This window comes from Ovis aries, chromosome 2 (assembly GCF_016772045.2).
Source record: "Ovis aries strain OAR_USU_Benz2616 breed Rambouillet chromosome 2, ARS-UI_Ramb_v3.0, whole genome shotgun sequence".
Lineage (NCBI taxonomy): Eukaryota > Metazoa > Chordata > Mammalia > Artiodactyla > Bovidae > Ovis > Ovis aries.
Window position 1 is genome coordinate 179,053,879 of NC_056055.1, and position 10,777 is coordinate 179,064,655.

Sequence of the window (10,777 nt, forward strand, 5' to 3'; positions counted from 1 at the left end):
GTGTGCAGGTATTTTTACAGTGATGGGTATTGTCAGACTGGTGACTGTCAGTTTATTGGTTTGCTCCTGGAAGTCTTAATGGTTTGGGGGCTAGGACAGAAATCTATTCTAAGTATAAAACACAAAAGGACAGAGAATCTGATTTTAACTGAGGATTCAGGATTGCTTCAAGAAGGCAGTTGAATTAATAATTTATTAGATGTTCTCACCTTTTAAACAGTTCAGTATTACAGATACGAGACCAAGTAAACTGAAGTGATTTTTCCTCTTTGACAGTTCTCAATTTAGCATTAAATATATGTATATGTAATGCATTTACATACTATATACAGTAATATATACCTGTATCCTGTGTTTTCACTTCTAGTGGTTTTATATATAGATAGATAACTTCTCTTCAACACAGTAATACCTCTTCATGGAGAGTGGAGCTTGTGCTTAAAATTCCATGTAAGTTTTTTTCAGTGTCTTGACCAGCGTTGTGCATATAGTAGGTGTTCAATAAATACTTTCCAAGACAAATATTGTATGATATGGCTTTTATGCAGAATCTTGTGAAAAATGATACAGTTGAACTTACAAAACAGAAACAGACTCACAGACTTAGAAAAGAAACTAATGGTTACCAAAGGGGAATGGTGGCAGGGGAGGAATGAATTGGGAGTTTGAGACTGACATATATACACTACTATATTTAAAACAGGTAGTCAGCAAGGACCTACTGAATAGCTCATGGAACTCTGCTCAGTATTTTAAAGCAAGTTAAATGTGAAACAAATTAGAAAAAGAATAGATGTATGTATATGCATAGCTAAATCACTTTGTGGTACACCTAAAACTAACACAACATTGTTAACCAGCTGAACTCCAGTATAAGGTAAAAATTTTAAAAAGTAATAAAACATTTAAAAGATAAACACTTTACACATGGAATCAAAGAAGTTTCACATCTTAGCTATTTCCTTGAGACCTTCCCCCAAGTTTGAAACCTAAGGTATTGTGGCATCCTCTTCCTCACATTTCTATCTCTGTATAAAGTACAAGTTACCCAGATAGTGAGGCGCTGGGCAGTTGAAGCCTGTCTAAATGTCAGTGGATAGATGTATTTGTCATAATGTGCGGTAAGTGCAAATAAGCCCCCTGTTAGTAGTATCACTAAGATAAAATCGATACACAGGAACTCGAAGAGGTGATAAGCTGTCAGATTGCTCTCTCAGGAAATACAGAATGTCACTTGTAGCTGAAAATGTGCAAAAGTAAATGCACAATTTCTCACTCCAACCTGATTTGTCTTTCAAACCTCTGTGTATTTACTTTTGTTCATTCATCACTTTGGTTGAAATAAACCTTTAATTAAAAACAGCTCAGGAAAACCACTGATGGCATTAATAGATCTCAATGCAGCAGCAGCGCAACAACAGTCTGAATTCACTGACTTGCCTTCCAGGCAGGCCTTGCCCTTTCTGTAGCGGCTGGTGGAGAAGCTGAAGTCCCTGGCTCTTAGTGGCTGCTGGGGGATCTATGTCCTTGATCTACCTATACCTAAAGTAACACTTTCCCTTGAAACTTGGCTATTCAAGGATTCATAAAACCACCAGAAGTAGGAAGTAATAAACCTTTTGAGTAACCAGAAAGGATTGGTTAAAAGCCCACATTCTGACCCCTTGCTCTTTCCTCATGGTTGTGCCCTAAAATTCATGCTTACCTGACACGTGGTTCTGAAAGCTCTCTGTTCTAGTGTTTTGTCCCTACTGAGTGTTAATATATTAGATTTTTGAGCTAGTGATCCTGTCCCCACCTTCGTCTCTACTTACTAGGTTGTTTGATGAAGCCTGATCACTTCAGTGATGTACACCTGGAACAGTTTTATGTTTTCCCACTGAAGGCAGGTAAAGGAACCAGGAGGGAGTCTGTCCCAGTGTTTGCTGTTGCACTCATTGGTGTAATGCACTGTGTATGTGAAAAACAATGAAGATCCCCGGTCATGATCCTAAGCTTCTTTGGTTTTGATAATTTTTCCACAGTAAGATTCAATTCTGTTCAATAAGTATTAAAAAATAGTTGAAAAGGGAAAGTGTAAAAGATAATGTTTAAAGGGTTTTTTGCTACCTGAAAAATGAGGCTGACAAGTAGTTGAAAATATAACTACTGAGAATTCCTTGGCAGTTCAATGATTAGGACTTTGTGCTTTCACTGCACAGGGGATAGGTTCAATCCCTAGTTGGGGAACTAAGATCCCACAGGCTGTGAGACATGGCCAAATTTGAAAAAAAAAAACAAGATGGGGCTTCCCTGGTGGCTCAACGGTAAGGAATCTGTCTGCCAGTGCAGAAAACATTGGTTTGATCCCTGGTCTGGAAAGATCCCACATGCTGTGGAGCACCAAAGCCCATGTGCTACGACTATCGAGCCTGTGCTCTAGAGCCCGGGAACTGCGATTACTGAAGCCCAAGTGCCCTAGAGCCCATGCTCAGCAACAAGAGAAGCCACTGCAATGAGAAGCCTGCACAGTGCAATGAGGAATAACCCCTGCTTCCCACAACTAGAGAAAAGCTCCCTCAGCAATGAAGACCCAGCACAGCCAAAAATAAAAAATTGCAAAAAAAAAAAAAAAAAATTGACAGACAAAAACTGCTATCTGTTGAACACCAACTCTGTGGTAGGCAGTGTTTTGGATTGTTGTTCAGTTGCTCAGTCACGTCCAGCTCTTTTTGACCCCACGGACTGCAGCACGATGGGCTTCCCTGTCCTTCACTGTCTCCTGGCGTTTGCTCAAACTCATGTCTGATGATGATGATGCCATTGAAACATTTCACCCTCTGTCATCCCCTTCTCCTGCCCTCAGTCTTTCCCAACATCAGGGTCTTCCAGTGGCTCGAGCTTCAGCTTCAGCATCAGCCCTTCAAATGAGTATTCAGGGCTGATTTCCTTTAGGATTGACTGATTTGATCTCCCTGCAATCCAAGGGACTCAAAGAGTCTTCTCCAGTTTTTTGGATACTTGACACTTAATCCTCACAGTCACTCCATGATTTGGGTGTCACTAGGAAAGACTTGACCAAAGCAGGCTCCATTGGCATACAAGTAACAGAAAAATCAAATTCAAGTAGATTAAATAAGAATATCACCTTGTGTGGAAGCAATCTATAGGGAAGTAGCTCCAGGAGTGATTAACTTGAGAGTCCACTGGCATTGTCCAGAACCCCATTTTCCCCATCTTTATGTTGTGCCATTCTCAGCAGGAAATTCTGTGTGTGGGCTCTCTTCCTGTGGTTGACAGTGAATAGTTGCTGTTTCAGGCCTCTTATCCAGACACCATCGTATCCAGCAGCAGAAGAGACAGCTCATCCTGGATCGTCATTTTTTAAGAAAAAGGGCAATTTCCTACATACCTCCCAGAAGAGTTCTCCTTACATGTTCCATGGTCAGAATTACAGCATGTGTCCATGCTGAGTGGATTTCAGTGTTTGACTTAATGAGACCAAGTGTAAGAGTGTGTCTCCCTGAGACAAATCAGGCTGTGTGGAAGGGGTGTGTGTGCACACCTCAGATCGCTGGATACACATTCAACAATGTCTGTTCCCTCGGACCAGAGCAGGGACCTATCCCAAAGCCTGTGCTTGCCTCCCGTATTCCCGAAACTCACATGTACATAAATACTTCCTGTGTATGGCTCTTATGAAAAATGTGACTGGAGCAGATCCCAGTGTTTAAGAGATTTACACTTGTAATTACATTTGGGTTAGATAAGTATTAACATTTGTTCACTTTCTCTGAACATTGGCCAAATGGTGTGTGGAACAACTGTGGTATTGAAGAGTGCAACTTCCTGGAAACAAGACAACATAACTCCTCTGACTGGTTTTAACAGTCTCTTCTTACAGAACATCCCTCTCACTGTCTCCTTAGTGAGGAGTAGCTGTGGGCTCACGAGTTTGAGAAGGCAGACAGATTGAGGAGGCCCTTGAATTTCATTCAGGCCAAGGAATGCTTTTCTGTAAGGAACCTGGAGTCACTGAAGACTTTAGCCAGAAAAAGACATGCACATGTGCTGAGTCGCTTCAGTCGTGTCTGACTCTGTGTGACCCTATGGACTATAGACTGCCGGCCTCCTCTGTCCATGGGATTCTCTGCAAGAATACTGAATGGGTTGCCATTTCCTCCTCCAGGGGTTCTTCTCAACCCAGGGATCAAACCTGTGTCTCCTGCATTGGCAGGCAGATTTTTTACCATTGACCCACCTGGGAAGACCATGCTTGTTCTAGAATTTCATATAAATAGGATCCTTCAGCTTTCACTCAGCACTCTATATGTGAGACCCTTGCACAATGTTGTGTATATCAGCATTCATTTTTGGTGCTTAGTGTTACTTTTATGTTGTTGAATAGCATTCCACCTCTTTATTTTGTAAGTTGTTCCCTGCCTCTCCTCTTTCCTTGGAAGCAGCTCCTTCCCTTTGTTCCCTTCAAAAGCATTAAGTGTGCTTTCTCCAATAAAAGCCAGAAAGATTTTTATTAGAGACAAAGATGTATAAAGTGTTTGGCTGTTTTCATGGAATAGAAGAGGGAAATGGCAACATAAAAACATACAAATTAATCTCAATAAATTAGGCTACCACTTAATTCTCCAGAAAAGAGCCGGTTCAGCCTTAAGTTAGAGTGGAGCCTGGGAACAAGCTCAGGGGAGTAGTAATGAAAGCTGGTGCTGAATGGGTGTCAGTGGAGCTTAGTGCATCATTAGACCGGGCAGAGGTGGAGGAAGGACCATGCTGAATAGCGTAGCCTGGATGGTGGTGGAGATGACTGGGTTGGGGGTGAGGAGGCAGGGTGAGAGGGTGGATTTGAACTCAAGTTCCTAGGAGAGGACTTCCCTGGTACAGTGGTACAATGAATAAGAATTCACCTGCTAATGGAGGGGATGTGAATTCAATCCCTGGTCCAGGAAGATCCCACATGCCATGGAGCAGCTGAGCCTGTGCGCCACAACCACTGAACCTGAGTTCTAGAGCCAGTGGGCTGCAACTATGGAAGCCCATGTGCCGTGGGCCTAGAGCCCATGCTCCGCAGCAAGAGAAGCAACCACAATGAGAAGCCTGCACACCGCAACTAGAGAAAGCCTATGTGCAGCAATGAAGACCCAGCACAGCCAAAATTAAATATAAGGAATTTTTTTAAAAAGTTCCCAGAAGAGGTAAGAGCTAATAGGATGGAAAGAAAGAGGGGGCAGGTTAAGCCTGGAGAAGAATGATGGCTGGGTCCTCTTCTTGAAAAGCAACAAAGCAGGAGAGGATGAGTGACATATTCCCGAGTGTGGATGGTGCAGCCTCAGCTCCAATGCCTGTCGTCAGCATGACACGGCTCCTTAAGAGATTTTTTTTGTTCTATTTATTCTGAACAGGTAAAGTTGATAAAAGCTCCCACTTCGTGTTCAAGGAGGTTGGATTTAAGTGCAGCGCATGTACAGGAGGCCTCTCCCAACTGCCCAGGGCTAGATAGTAGAGATCACTTTCCCCAGAGTCAGTCTGTAGCCTGTCTGTCATGTGGTGGCAGATGGCAGCAAGCCCTAAGTTAAGAACCACACCATGATGTGTTATCAAGAAACACTAGGCACACATTCTTTGATCAGATCAACCAGGGATGGAATTACCTGGCTCTACCAATTGTGATTAACATTGGCTGCAAAGATTGGCAAGATGAACCTGGGACATGCCAGACTTTGAATTCAGGAGCCCTTCTGGTTTGTAATCATTATCAGAATTGTATCTGCAGCACAAAAGGGGCTCCTAGCAGACCAAATGGGCTTCACAATGAATGTGATGCTGCAAGTGTACAGTTTGCTCCAGCCAGAGCGCTTCTGTACTTCTTGAATGCATGCCAGTTGGTGATACAGGGAGGCAGTGATGCTGTGATGTTTTCACTTGACCCCAGGTTGTGTTCTGGAGGGTTGAAGTTGCCAGAAATCTGGCTATGTCTGAAAAGGGATGTATGTTTTTTAAAACCCTAGCAAGTATCCTCAGTATGGGCAGTTAACAAGCTCAAATATACACATTAAAATTTTCATAAGTATATTTTTGACTTTCTAGGCAGAGGATACCGGTCTAAGACTGCTCTGCTCATTCACATTGTAGAGACTTCCTTATCTGATATTATGGATTTTATCATTGATACTTCTAGGAAAAACTGTCATTTCCCACCTCCCTTACCCATAACCCGTGGATCTTAGGATTTTTGTCGTTTCCTTCTGAAAGGAATGGCCCCACTCTAGTATTCTTGCCTGGAGAATCCATGGACAGAGGAGCCTGGTGGGCTACATACAGTTAACAGGGTCGCAAAGGATCAGACATGACTGCGTGACTAACACTTTCACTGTCTTGTTACCGGTGCCTCTACTTCTGTGGGTGCTGTAGCCATTAACCTAAAAAAGAATAAAGGATACGTTTAGGAGGCTGTCTTTCTGGAAGATGTCTGTACTCAACGACACGAGTTTCTCTAAATGTTTAGAATTCAACTCCTAAAATTCTATCAGTGCCCAGAGAATGGGGAGAACTAAAAACTGGAGGCTGTAAGAGTGTCTACAGCAGCGTCTGCCTCCCTTCTCCCTCCTACTGCCGTTCTGGTTGTTGTTGTTGTTGTTGTTGTTTCCCCATATGTAAACTCCCTCTGCCTGGAGGCAGATGGGCCCCCCGCTGAGCGCCTGGAAATGTGCTCCAGGCCTCTGAGAACTTGTCCTCTGACAGATGGTGGCAAATTAAACTGGCAATTGAAAAAAGATCGTTTCCAGGCCCTCTGCTGGGGAAGTGATTCCAGAGGGGGAGAGGCAGGGAGGACAAATACCTAAAAGTGGCCAAAAAACATTTGGTGCTCGGCGGCATCTATTTGGCCAATAAGCACTTCCTGAATGCCTATGTAGGAGGAGCTGCTCCAAGCACTAGAGGAAAACATAGAAATCACAAAGACCGAATTCTGTCCTTTATCTAGTAAGACTGACAGCACCTGGAGGGGTGCAGGGACAACTCTAGGAATGAAGGCTTCTCTAAGGGTGAACGGAAAACTGTAGCCACCCTACAATAAAGTGGTAATGTGTATTGATGGATAGCTCTTGATGGATACACAAAGAGGAAGGGAGAAACAAAATTCCAAATTCCAGGGTTGGAGATGACACTTGGCAATCTCAATTTAAAGGTTGGGAGGGACTTCCCCGGTGGTCCAATGGCTAAGACACTGTCCTCCCAATGCAACGGACCCTGGGTTCTATTCCTGGTCAAGGAACTAGATCCTGCATGCTGCAACTAAGACCCAGCACAACCAAAAAAAAAAAAAAAAAAGTGGAGAAACCAAAGCCTCTTTTCAGCAACATGGAGTGGTTTGTTCAAGGTCAAAGTCACTCAGTTATCTGGTACTCAGTGATTACTACTACTACTACTACTACTACTACTACTACTACTACTAATGGTAGTACTCATACCATAAATAATAGTACTAATAATGCTATGAATGGGAGTGGTAATAATAGTACTAACAGTGATACTAATAGCTAAGATTATAGAGCACTCTACTGTGTACCAGCCACTATCCTAGGTGCTTTGGGTGTATTATCTAAGTGAATACCCACAGCTGGTTATGTTGCTTTTCACCTCCATTTCACAGATGGAAAAACTGAGGCAGAAGAGTACAAGCAGCTTGCCCAAAGTCATAGAACCAGAAAGTGGTGGAAATGAGATCTGCCCCAGGCAGCTGGGCTGCACAAAGTGTACTCTTCATTTCTGAGCCGCAGGGCCCCTCAGTCTGTTAGGGGAAGCACACTGATTGAAACCTCCCACCCTGGCCAGGCACCATAGTAACCATTTGCAGGAGATGTTTTATGACTGGAGATCCTGATAAGGAATACGGAACTAATAAGCCACCACCACCAGGAAGAGTATGGGAAAGGTCGAAAGGAGACACCACGTGTCCGTCCACTTCCCAGAATCCCTCTGGCTAGCATCCATCTTGGCTGAGCGATGCATGCACCATGAAAGACTCTGAATTCAAGTGATTGGCCAAAGACCACCCGGAAACTAATCCCATCACTATAAAACCCGAGACTGCAAGCCACGCAGCAGAGCAGTTCTCCTGGGTTCCCTTACCCTAATGCTCTCCACCCGGGTGCCCTTTCCCAATAAAATCTCTTGCTTTGTCAGCACATGTGTCTCCTCAGACAATTCATTTCCGATTGTTAGACAAGAGCCCAGTTTCGGGCCCTGGAAGGGATCCCCCTTCCTGCCACAAGTCCAGTGTTCCTCATCCAGGGCTTCTCATCCAGTGCTCCTAGTCCTTGAACTAGGCATGTAAGGCACTGAGAAGTCAATGAGCCAGGGAGTGACTTGGCAAAAGAGATATTGAGAGTTGGTTTGTGTGGTTTCAGTGGTCTGGGTGGAGTAGGGAAGAAATGGAGAAGGGAAACCGAGTAAAAGACTGTCTAGATATAGTTGAACATCTGGGCCACAGCAGGGATAGAGGATTGCACTGGACAAGAATGATGTTAGCCTTCACTCAACTCACAGTAAGAATTAGCCAGACCACTGGCTTATCCTCTTCAAAAACAAAACTCTGACCTGTAGAAGGAGGGAATGGAGAGAAGGTGAAGGACCAAAAAGGGGAGAAGTAGTACAGTACAGAGAAGGGGCAGAGAGCTAAAGTAGCAATGGAGCGGATATTGATGGCATCCCCCCTATTTCTTACTAATAAAAGATCCTGGTTTTGAGGGGATGGTTTAATTTACTTTACATAATACCTGTGGCCATTTCTCATTGCATGAGGGTAAGAAAGAACAGAATGAGAAAGATGTGATCTCCTAGTGCAGGTGTCCCCTACCTCCAGGGTCCAATGCCTGAAGAGCTGAGGAGGAGCTGATGTAATAATAATAATAGAAATAAAGTGCACAATAGATGTAATGCACTTGAATCATCCTGAAAGCAAACCACTCCCCACCCCGAGTCCATAGAAAAACTGTCTTCCATGAAACCAGTTCCTGCTGCCCAAAAGTTTGGAGTGTAGACTGCCTGTCAGGGTTGCCCACTTTGGGCCAGGATGTCCCAGTCTTTATACCCTTGTATCTGTCAGTTACTGGGTGAGGGTCTCCAGGCAAAGGCAATGCCTGGGACGAGGAAGCCCTACAGACCTCCCAACAAGGGTCGGGGGGAGGGATAACAAGTCCTTCCCCGAGGGCGTCTCCAATCACTGAAAACCAGCTGGTGGTTGCCTGAAAGTGAGGTAGCCCCAGGCAGCTGGGCTCCAGAGTGTGTGCTCTTCCTTTCCTAACATGATGTTTATTCCATTAAGGTCTATGCCCACGAGGGGAGTAGGCCCCAACCTTTTGGGCACCCAGGACTGGTTTCATGGAAGACAGTTTTTCTATGGACTCGGGGTGGGGGGTGGTTTGCTTTCAGGATGATTCAAGTGCATTACATCTATTGTGCACTTTATTTCTATTATTATTACATCAGCTCGTCCTCAGATCATCAGGAATTAGGTCCTGGAGGTAGGGGACACCTGCACTAGGAGATCACATCTTTCTCATTCTGTTCTTTCTTACCCTCATGCAATGAGAAATGGCCACAGGTACTCTGGGAGATGGTAATGGACAGGGAGGCCTGGCGTGCTGCGATTCATGGGGTTGCCGAGTTGGACACGACTGAGCAACTGAACTGAACTGAACTGATTATGTAAAGTAAATTAAACCATCCCCTCAAAACCAGGATCTACAAGTAAGAAATAGGGGGGATGCCATCAATATCCGCTCCATTTCTACTTTTGCTCTCTGCCCCTTCTCTTTACTGTACTACTTCTCCCCATTTTGGTCCTTCACCTTCTCTCCATTCCCTCCTTCTACAGGTCAGAGTTTTGTTTTCAAAGAGGATAAAGCACTGGATTGGCAGCTGAGACTGATTTGGGCAGTACAGAAATTCAGCTCTCCATCTACCCAGTCCTGCCTCTGCCCCCTCCCAGACCTTGCCCACTAAACTTCAGAGGCACTTCCCAGGGAACACAGGGACCCTCAGAGAAGCCTCTGACTGCCTTGTCTGCCTCCACTGTGGCCTGACTGCTGTGATGGGGGGGTAGATGTCTCCTTCCTGCATCACCATGCACTTTCTCCCCCAAACCGTTTACATCATGGAAGATAATTGGAGAAAACCTGCTTTTCAGGTGGGCAGAGGTGTAGCACCTCCCTTGCTAGAACCTTCAGACAGGCCTGGGCAGTATGGTTTAACTCACTGTTGATCACAGATATTATATATTATATAGAGTATAGAATCGCTCAGAATTTTTTGATTAGAACTAATTTTTTGTCTGTGTGCAGTCCTCAGACTCCCCCAGGCGAACTCAGAGGTCTGGCAGCTCAGGATCTACGGATAGATCATCAGACTCTGTGTGTGTGTGTGTGTGTGTGTGTGTGAACCACACATAACCACAGAGCACAGGCAGGAGGGTCTCTCTGCCGCAGACTCTGCTCTGGGCTGGCGTCTGCTTGCAGCTGGCCAGTCTTGGTCGTCTTCCTGTGCATGACGTGGCAGCAGTTGCCCCTCAGCACCTGAGTCCACCTCACCGCAGATTTAGTTGCACCAGTTCATGATTTCTGAATACCGATTCCCAATCCCAAATCCCAGGAGGGAGAGAATCTGGCTGCCTTCCTTGAGTGACATGGCCATCCCGGTTCAACATCTGTGGCCGGGGTCTGGGGGGCGGGGTGCAGAGTCTCAGAGGAAGGGGCTGAGGTGAGCTGGGGAGAGTGCCCCTCCC